The following is a 9,747-nucleotide window of genomic DNA, read 5'->3' as shown; positions in this document are numbered from 1 at the left end:
TCTCTCTCTCTGCCCCTTCCCTGCTCTCTCGCTCTCTCTCAAAATAAATAAACTTAAAAAAATTTTTTTTTAAATATGATATCAGCTCATTTGGAGATGATTTGAGTTGCTTCACAAATGTGAGGCTTCGGATCAGACTGCTTTCTTCACCGCTGCCTCATCCACTGTTAGAGAGTCTTTGTTGTCTATAACTAGCATTACACTAAATTGGAAAGTCTCTCTGGAGGAAAAACTGTTTCCTGGCCTTAATGTTCCTGGGTTAGGGAAAGAAGATAGGAAGGAAAGGCTAGAGGGGGCAATGGCTGACACAGCTATCTGTTCCTTCCCTGCCTTTCTGCTGGGCAAGTGAAGAGAAAGGAAATATAGGCTGCATATCGATCTGCTACTACAGTGACCTAAATGTCATATGTGCACAGATGGGAATTTCTGAAATAGGGCTATAAGATTTAACTATCTCATAGGAAAAGATGGCATAACCCTAAAGTATCTGTACTTCTGGATGGATGGTTGGAAGTAGCAGTCACCCATGAAGGTAGCAGTTTTCCCCAAAGCATCGACAAACTTGATTGTGCCTCCATCACATCTAGCTAAAGAAAATGCCAAAATACAAGCATAAAAATACTAAATATCTTATTCTGTAGAAGTTTTCTTGATCTTGTTTTTTTTGTTTGTTTTGTTTTGCTTTGTTTTTGTGCAGGGAAGAAAAAAGAAGAAAGAAGTGAATGACATTTCTGAATTTAACTACATATCTGGAAACATTCAGAATGTATGGAATCATGAGTCATATCTATTTCCTAAAATCTTATAGAAGAGTATGGCCTCCTATCCCCACATCAATACACTGAAAGGCAGGGAAGTTTCCTGCTTTGCTTTTCTTTTATTTTTAAAATACTACTGTACTCCCAGGGTCACTTCATAAATGTTCAATGATTTTTTTGATAACTGAAATGATAAATATATGCTACAGATGAAATATCATATAGATAACAGAGCAGGCTTTTTTGAAAAGGAGTACAAAAAAAAATAAATCCACAGTCTTAAAATTCCCGAAAGGCACAAAGTGGGGGCACTAATGAAAAAAATTTTTAAAATAAACCAATCTAATACATGTCATATGGCCAAAGAATTTTATCATCTTGACATTTTTGTAAGCTACCAGAACCAGTAAAGGGTTCAGTCATTTCTATAAGCTCTCTGTCATTTAGAGCAAGAAGAATATACAACTTTCCAGCTTTCTAAAATCCCAAACTAACTCGGGGAACCTGGGTGGCTCAGTCGGTTAAGCGCCTGACTTTTGATTTCAGCTCAGGTCATGATCTCACAGTGGTAAGACAGAGTCCCAGGACCACTACTCTCTGGGTGTGGAGTCTGCTTAAGATTTTCTCTCTCCCTCCCCTGCATGCACATGCTCGCTTGCTCTCTCTTCCTTCTCTCTCTCAAAAACAAAACCAAACAACAAAAATAAATAAATAAAATTCCACTCTGACTCTTTCAGGGCATGGGAATATCTAATCAAAGGTCCAAATGCCCTCATAAAGTTAATAAACAGCCCAAATGTTTAATTTCTGTATCATTTGGGTCTCTCATTTCCAATGGACAGAAATTTCAACTCAAGCTGCCTTAAAGCAAAACTGAATATATTGATTAATATTTGAAAAGTGAAAAACAAGATGCGATCTTGTATCTGGATTCAGAGCTTATATAGCCCTATCTGGGTTTAACTTTTCTCCAACTTCCAGGCATTCCTCATTTAGCTTCATTTTCAAACTTCATTACGGGGGCACAAGAGGTTCCAAGCTCACATATCATTCTGCAAAGTCCAAATAGAAGGCAGTCCACTTCCTTAGGCGGGCGTGGGGGGAGGGATGGCAAAAAAAAAAAGTCCCTGGATGGTGCCTTTACTGTCTCTGATTGGCCTGGCTTGGTCACATACCTTTCTGTAAACTAATCCCAGCTACTAGGAAGACATAACACTTCCAATGATCAGAGCTGAGTAACGGTCACCCAGTGGGTCAGAGTAGGTGTTTACCTGAAGCAGGTGGGCTAAAGGGTGAGGCAGTGGTTGGACTCGCCAAAATAAACAGGCTAAATGTTTCCATAAAGAGGTGTGAGTAGCTGGAAAACAAGATCACAGACAGCCACTACAAGTAACCGTTAGAAGACCCCCACCATCCCCACTTAATAAACTCTCACATATGTTGCCACGTTTAGTGGATCAAAATGAGATTTAAAAAAATTCATTCGATTGAGGCTCCTAATCAAACTCTAGTTTTGAAGGAGCGTAACCTCACACCTTGTACCCAAAATTTTGTTTCAATTGTTGGTCTTCCACTTGTCTTCAGGAACTGGAACACATGGCCTTTCAGAAAGCTGGCAAACAGAGACAACTCTGGTTTACAACCTGGAAGCCAACCGCCACACGCTGCCAGGTCAGGTCACCAACAGACGCCAAGACCAGAGGGGACGATGCAAGTGCGCCCCCACCTTCCTGGAGACGCCTCAGGGATTCGCACCCACTTCCCAGGAGGCACGACCAGTCTCATCCTTGGCAGCCTCCACCCTCTGCCACCAGGGGCCGTCGGAACGGGCCGCCAGGGGCGGGACGCCCGGGATCCGCGCGCCTAGAGTGTGGCACACGGATCCGGAGAGTCGACCCCCGGCTTGAGGCGGGCGCACCGAGGCGCCTCCAGCCCGGGGCTCCCGCCCTCGTCCCCACCCCTTCCCCGGGCGGGCGCGCGCGCGGGCCGGGAGCCGGGAGGCGGCGGGAGGGCGGCGGCGGCGCGGCCGGGCGGGTCCCGGGGACGCGGTGCGCGTCGGAGCGAGCGCACGAGTCCCCGGCGCGCCCGCCACGCTCGCCCCGCAGCCGCTCCCCTCCCCGCGCCGCCTGCGCTCCGGACCAGCCGAGTCGCCCACCGGCGGCGTCCGCGGGGACCACCCCCCGCCGGGCGAGGGAAGGGCGGTCTGCGTCGCCCCCCTCCACCCCCCGGCCGGCTCCCGCCACCGCGAAGCCTCCGGACGCCGCCCGGACCGCGGGGCCGCCCCGGAGAGTCGCCGAGGCCGAGGACCCCGGGAAGGAGGATCCCGCGGACGGCTGCAGCCCGAGGTAATCGCCAGATGACTGAGGGGGCCGGTCCTCGCCCGGACACCCGACCCGGGCGACTTGCAATGCGGACTCCGGAGGTGGCACCCTCGAGCCGGACAAGTTTCTCGCGGTTTGAAGGGGTCCTGAAACCGTTTACTCGTTTTTATTTAATTAGCCTTTCCTCTTCTGTTTTAAATAAGTGTATTTAGACAATGAAAAAAAAATAGCCTCCTGGATGACTGACTGTAGGTTTATAAATATAATCCCGAAAGTTTTGCAGGGTGTGGTTATTTGCTTATGTATATTTATTAACCTGTTAACTCTTCAGCTAGTCAGAAAATTGGCATTTAAAATATTCTTTGAGGAACATTACAAGTTTGCTGTTGCGTTCAGGCATCGTTTTATTTATCAGCTTAGTTAGCATCTGTCTTCCCGAAGTGGTACCAAAGCCTGTCCCTTGGCGACGGGTCTTGCATGTGACACTCTTGCCCTCTAGTGCCTCACCAGCTTGGTAGCAGTTTGATGGCTAATATTAATAAGATGTTACATAACACAAGAGCACTGGGCCAGAACTGGTATTGTTGCCACTTGTGAAGCCCAACAGCCTGAGCCGTTGGTAGTGGATGCTGCTTGTTCAGTTTCCTTTATATCCATTGAAACTTTCGCAAGCATTTTCAGCGCTTTCAACTCTCATTCCAGGTAAGTGCATCTGTTTATTTACACTATCCATTAACGGCTCACCCATTATATGAGGGCTTTTGGTAAGAGATAGCAACTTTGTTTTCAATTAATCTAAGAATTTCAGGATTAAACAAGCGCCTGATTTTATTCTTGTGGAAGAAATAGAGTATTTCAATTAAGTTAAATGAGACACAGAAATATCTTATCATTCTGAGGTAATTTTAAAGCTTCTCTCCCTTAAGTAAAATTGAAGTATCAAGGAGATGATCCTTTATAATTGTTAAAGATCTCCACAAACAAGTTGTAATTATTCTGCATCAAAATTGTTAAACAGAACCCATGTCTATTGCTTGATGGACTAGAGATTTAAACTATAGAGATTTAAACTATAACTACCTGTGTAGACAGTAATGATACTCACTCTTTTCTATTTGATGGAATTCATTTTATAAATATTATTTAAAATTACATAGTTAATAAAATTAGATGCAACTGGAAAGAAATTATCAACCTATGTATTGAATATAGAAACCCTAAAAGAAAATACATGTATCTTCCATTTAATATGTCCACTCCCCCCCCCCCCCCCAAAAGAACCCGGTTAAAATTCTTTAAGAGGTTTACTTAAGCTCATCTTCCAACTAGTTCTTCTAATATCTGGAAACTATTTAAGCTTCAAACTCATTTAAAGTTGAAATTTTATTCATATTCTTTATATACACGTTGAAGTACAACATTTGTAATCTGGGAAGAGTTTTGAGGAAATCACTCCTAAGTAAACAGCTACATCTTCATACTAGAGTAAAATAGAAATCAAATATTGAGATACATATGAAACTGATCTCCAACCCACTTTTTCTTTGTGCTTAGATAATATCATATTGTCAACTACAGAACAATGCTATTCAGCGTAGAGGAGAATGATATGGAGGGCAAACTCTCAGACATCTGATATTCAGCTGAAGGGCATTTTCCCCTTTTTCTTCAACTATAGTGTCCTATTAATATTGTATTTGAGAAGGAGATTTCAAAATTAAATTTGAAAGAGACTCTTCTGAAAAATAGTACTGAACATATCAAGAGGCTTGCCCTAACAGAAGCTCTTTTTTTCTTTCTTTCTCCAGTTAACCCAGTATCTACCATCTCTCATATTTTTATTGTTTTTCTTTATGGTTCTAATGGTAAAACAGAAGTCTTCTTTCTTTGTATAAGTAAATATTGCTATTAAATTGGTCACATGAATTAATTTCTTCATAGGTTTTAGAATGAAGGATTCTTAGGTTACTAAAATGTTTTTAGATAAAACTTTTATCTCTTTTTGGAGAGATTTGTTATAGTTTAGTTCAGTTGAGTTTGGTATACCTTCTCTTTCAGTAGATTTTCTTGAGGAAAGTATTATTTCTGAAGATAACAGCAAGTTATTACAGTAATTTGTGGTGTAACTGAAAGGTTTGTTGGAAAAAAAAATACTGTGGAAGAGATAACCAGGCACTTGAGGTTCATTTTTCTGGACCATATATATTCTACTGAAGAAGTTATCATGAGCTAGAATCTAAACATTCAGTGGTCAACTTGCTATTTCAGAATTTCAAAACCATAAAGAAATGACAAATTTTTCTTTCAATTTAGGGAATCTTAAAGTGACTTCCTTGAAACCTGGTTAAGTCTTAACTGTTCTTTAGTGATTAGTGCCAACTTTTAAGCTTAAGTATGTATATGTTGAGGTATAAAATATAGTCAAAGAAAATGATATTTAAATACTTTGTGGTATATATGCACTATAAAAACAGAGAAATAGAATTGGTGATAAAAAACACTATTCTCAACTAAATGAATGTCTTGGATTTATAATTACTTAACAGTTTAGACAACAGGAAAGAACAGTAGAAGTTCGGTCTCCTGTGCTGTGGCTGTTGAGGACGAGCATATTTGCACTGACATGGCTGACCTCTGAGGACCTGTCCAGATTAGAGAATGCTGCCAGGCCACAAAAGTAACAGCTTACATTATAATGATAATTAGTTTGAAAAATGCTCAAAATTGTTTTATAATGGAATTTTTTTTCTTAGAGTGCCCAATAATTGGTTGTAGAAAACCAATTGGTTTCTTTTGTTTGTTTGTTTTCTTGCTTCTTTGTTCTTAATAAAAACTATATCCTTAGGTCTGGGATGTCAAAAGGACCTTCATGTTACTCTAAACATTCTTCATCAATTTTATGTAAGTTGCATAACAAAAAAAAATCAGGCTTCTCTATAATTAATGTGTATAACAAATTATTTCACAAAAATTCCGATACATTACTGAGGGCTGAAACTCTTTTTTTTTTTCAAAAAAAAATTTTAATATTTATTTATGTCAGAGAGAGAGAGCAGGGGAGAGGCAGAGAGAGAAGGAGACACAGAATCCAAAGCAAGCTCCCGGCTCTGAGCTGTCAGCACAGAGCCTATATGGGGCTTGAACTCATGAACGACAAGATCATGACCTGAGCCGAAGTCCAACGCTTAACCAACTGAGCCACCTAGGCACCTCCTGAGGGCTATAACTCTTGATTACCTATTGCCAAACATGAGCTTACAAATCAAATATTAAAGTCTTATACTAAAACATTTTAGCTTCTCAATGATGGGTATTCATTTTACATACACTGCGTTTTCAATTTTTTTTTTCCTTAGGTTACAATGTTTCAGAATAACATGAAGCACCATATAAATTCTAGGTCTGGTTCTGCCATGAGAGATGTACAACCCCTCTTGCTAGCTCTGGGCCTTGGTCCCTTACCTGGAAAATTATGTTCTCAGAGATGGTTTTCTGTCTTCTTTGTTGTCCAACACTGTGAAAATTGTTCTGAAAGATAGGACAAACAGACGTGAAAAAAATTAAAGAATAATACAAAACTTGTTGATTAGTACTGTTGTCTAGATATTTAGTAATAGATATGAAACTTTTAAAAATAACAGTTAACACTGCTAGAATGGTTACTTTGTACCAGGTACTGTTCTAAGCACTGACATACTAATTTTTAGCTCATGTAATCTTCACAAAGATTATTTGAGGTAGAAGCTCTAATTATTTCCATGTCATAAATGAGGAACTCGAGACAATGAGAAGTTACTTTTCTAAGATCATATCCTTGCAAATGGTAAAAATGGGATTCAGTTTGCGTCTGGCTCAATGCACATGCTCTTAATCACTATATTATCTCTATGTTTTCAAGTATTTGTGCTTGATATGCCTCTTGATATAACAGAGGCAATTCACATACCACTTCAAATCATTTCTACCACTTCTACCCTTACGTACTCCTACATATGAAATGATCATTTATTCCTTCAAGAGATACTTACTTGGCACCTATTATTGTGTCATGCTTAAACCAGTGCCCAAGACCATTACAGGTGGTGCCTTCCCTAATGGAGTATAGATGGTCCAGTTTAGGTGATTTCTTTCTTCTCCCGTGATATACCAATTGGATTGAGTGTCACTTGTTCTAAAAGATGCCTAGGGTAACAACGGAAGAATTTATCTGACTTCTTTGTTGATGCCTCCATAAGATAGAGGGTAATAGAACCAGGACCTCAGATTTCCTAGGTCTCCCTATTATATTTCTTCATTGCTCCTCTCTGCTCTCTTTGCATTATCCTTTCTGCAGATTGGCTGCCTTTGCTTCTCCAGTTCATATAACCCACCCTAAAACATAGCCAAAAGCTCATCTGTAACTTTACATCTTATGATGCAGGCAAACAAGGAGAGACTTGGTTAATAATCTTGTTCCCATGACTCTGAAGAAGAATAAAAATGACAAAGGTTGTATTAGATCCTGAAAGCTGCATCGGCAGTAGTCATAATGCCCTGCGATTAGGCAGGAATACATTGCTGCATACATTGTAGCTCAATTTAAGGGGATTTGAGAGACATTTTCTCCTTTAAGTCATACAGACAGAACAAAGGGCAAGCAGTAGTGGGGACGTTTTCTTGTGTTACCTCGCTGGATGGCACAGCACTGAGAGAGGGGAACAAAAGTATCCTTTCCTTCATAATTTCTAAATACAAAGAAGGAGGGAAAATGGCAATAGAACAGCACTTTTCCATTTAATGTATCAAACAAAACTAATGCCCCCAAGTGCAGCTATTTGCCTATCCATCCTAAAGTAAAACCACAGTTCTAGAGACAGAGTGTATTCTTGGTCGTACTCCATGCAAATCAGCATCTGCCTTGCCTACCACAGCGGGGTTCAATTAACATGACACAATTTCACACATTTTTTTTTCCCAGAGAAGAGCATGTTCTTTGTCAATTTTTAATACTACTAAATTACTTTTAGCAAATTCGTAATGTGTTTGAGGCCTCCCAATGCATTTTTCAACACCATAAAATACAGTTAATTTTGTGAAAAGAGAATGTTGTCAAGATCTTTTAAATATCTTTCATTTATGTTAGAACCTGAAGTTCTTCAGTTATTAATACTCATTTTCCAGATGGCAATCTTTTTCTCACATTTCTTGTACTGCCAACGTCAACGTGATTCTATTTCATTTAGAAATTGATTTTTACTTTGGGATGATGGTGGGTGTTAGTGGAAGAGAAAGGATAGGTTACGGAGTGACAAGTAGGTGTGTCACTGTGCAGATACTGTAATATTTTGCAACATGCATGTGTGCATAGATTCAGTTCTTCAGTATGTATATGGAATTGCTTATAATTCCAAAAAATAATTTCTCCCTCTGCCTTTTGTTAATGGCATATAATTAAAGAATGCCTAAAGTTTCCTTGGTGGAAAACAGGTGTTTTCCTTTTTAAAAACAGATGCATTGCAAAACAACCCCAGACATGCTGAATTCTGAAAAAAATATCAGAATGGGAAAAATAGATATTTGAGTAATATTCAATGAAAGGTGTATTCTGGATGAGACTGATTTATAGCTGTGGACAAAGTGGCTGCTGCCATTCACAGTGTTTATATTATCACCTGACTGAGGCCAATGTGATTGATGGAGGTACCCATTCATGGAAGATGGTTGGACTTACTGACTACTCTAGTTTGTGAATGCAGCTACTATTTGAAAAATTTAGTGCAGGCTCTTTTCTCACTCATTTAACAATTCAGTGGGATGTTCTTACTTCAGTCACTGTATTGATATCAAGAATATAGAGGTGATCAGGACAGGTACTTACAGATGCTTCTAACCTATGGAGAAATGCACACAGTCGCACATGACTAATTTTAAGTATTGGATATGCTGCAGAGGTAAACTAGATGGTGATGTGACAGGGTGTAAAGGGGAGACACAACAGATCTGGGGAATCAAGGAGGCTTTTGCGAGGCAGGAATATTTATGCTTAGAGCTGTGAGCTCTAGAGGATGGAGCCAGATGAGGAAATGGGAGAAAACTTCTAGACAAAGAGAACAGCATGTGAGAAGACGCTGAGTCAGAAAAGAGGCTGTCTCTTCCAATTTACCTGGAACTTGGAGGGAAGCACACCCTTGAATCAGACCTGGGATGTAAGAGTTGGAAGCATTCCTCACAGTGTCTTGTGGGGAATGTATAGAAATTTGCATTTTAATCAGTAAGTGAAATAGGCAGCCATGGATACATTTTCTGCTAGGAAGAATCAGTCAGATTTGTGCTTTGATGCTGGGCTGAGAAAAGTATAAAAGGAGCCAAGAGTGTTTATGATGAGGCTAGCTGTTGTGGTAGTTCAAGTGAGAAGAACATTGCCTCAGAAAGGAGAGAAGTGTACTGAAGAGGCGAGGTGAGTTTTGGGAAATGGAAATGAGAGGACTTGGGTTTATGTAGATGAGCCGAGGTGAGGGAAAAGAAGGTGTCAAGGATAAGGCACTACATGGTTGCAGGGAGATGAAGACAATTTTAGACAGTAGATCATAATTCAATTTTAGATAAGTTGAGTTTTCTTGTGACACAATTCCAGTAGAGCTAAACAGTGGTTGCCATATAATGAGAAAGAATAGAGTTACTGTGAGTTG

At 40.2% G+C, this 9,747-nt stretch overlaps 1 protein-coding gene and 1 long non-coding RNA gene across 2 annotated transcripts in view; one reads left to right on the top strand and one right to left on the bottom strand.

Moving 5' to 3' along the window:
- The first annotated feature begins 3,014 nt into the window (after positions 1-3,014).
- LOC122217928 (bifunctional heparan sulfate N-deacetylase/N-sulfotransferase 3-like) overlaps positions 3,015-9,747 on the top strand; it is a 181,058-nt gene continuing 174,325 nt past the window's right edge. Inside the window, 1 exon segment of the mRNA XM_042935646.1 lies at positions 3,015-3,103. The gene's annotated coding sequence lies outside the window, so the exon portion shown is untranslated.
- LOC122217931 overlaps positions 4,482-9,747 on the bottom strand; it is a 206,834-nt gene continuing 201,568 nt past the window's right edge. The window contains exons 4-6 of the long non-coding RNA XR_006201773.1: positions 7,108-7,250; positions 6,542-6,607; positions 4,482-4,559 (exon numbers count right to left, since the gene is read on the bottom strand). This is a non-coding gene — a long non-coding RNA (uncharacterized LOC122217931). The remainder of the gene's footprint in view (positions 4,560-6,541; positions 6,608-7,107; positions 7,251-9,747) is intronic.

This window comes from Panthera leo, chromosome B1, assembly GCF_018350215.1.
Source record: "Panthera leo isolate Ple1 chromosome B1, P.leo_Ple1_pat1.1, whole genome shotgun sequence".
Taxonomy (NCBI): Eukaryota; Metazoa; Chordata; class Mammalia; order Carnivora; family Felidae; genus Panthera; species Panthera leo.
The sequence above is the reverse complement of the archived record's forward strand: the minus strand, read 5'-3'. Positions and strand labels throughout refer to the sequence as shown.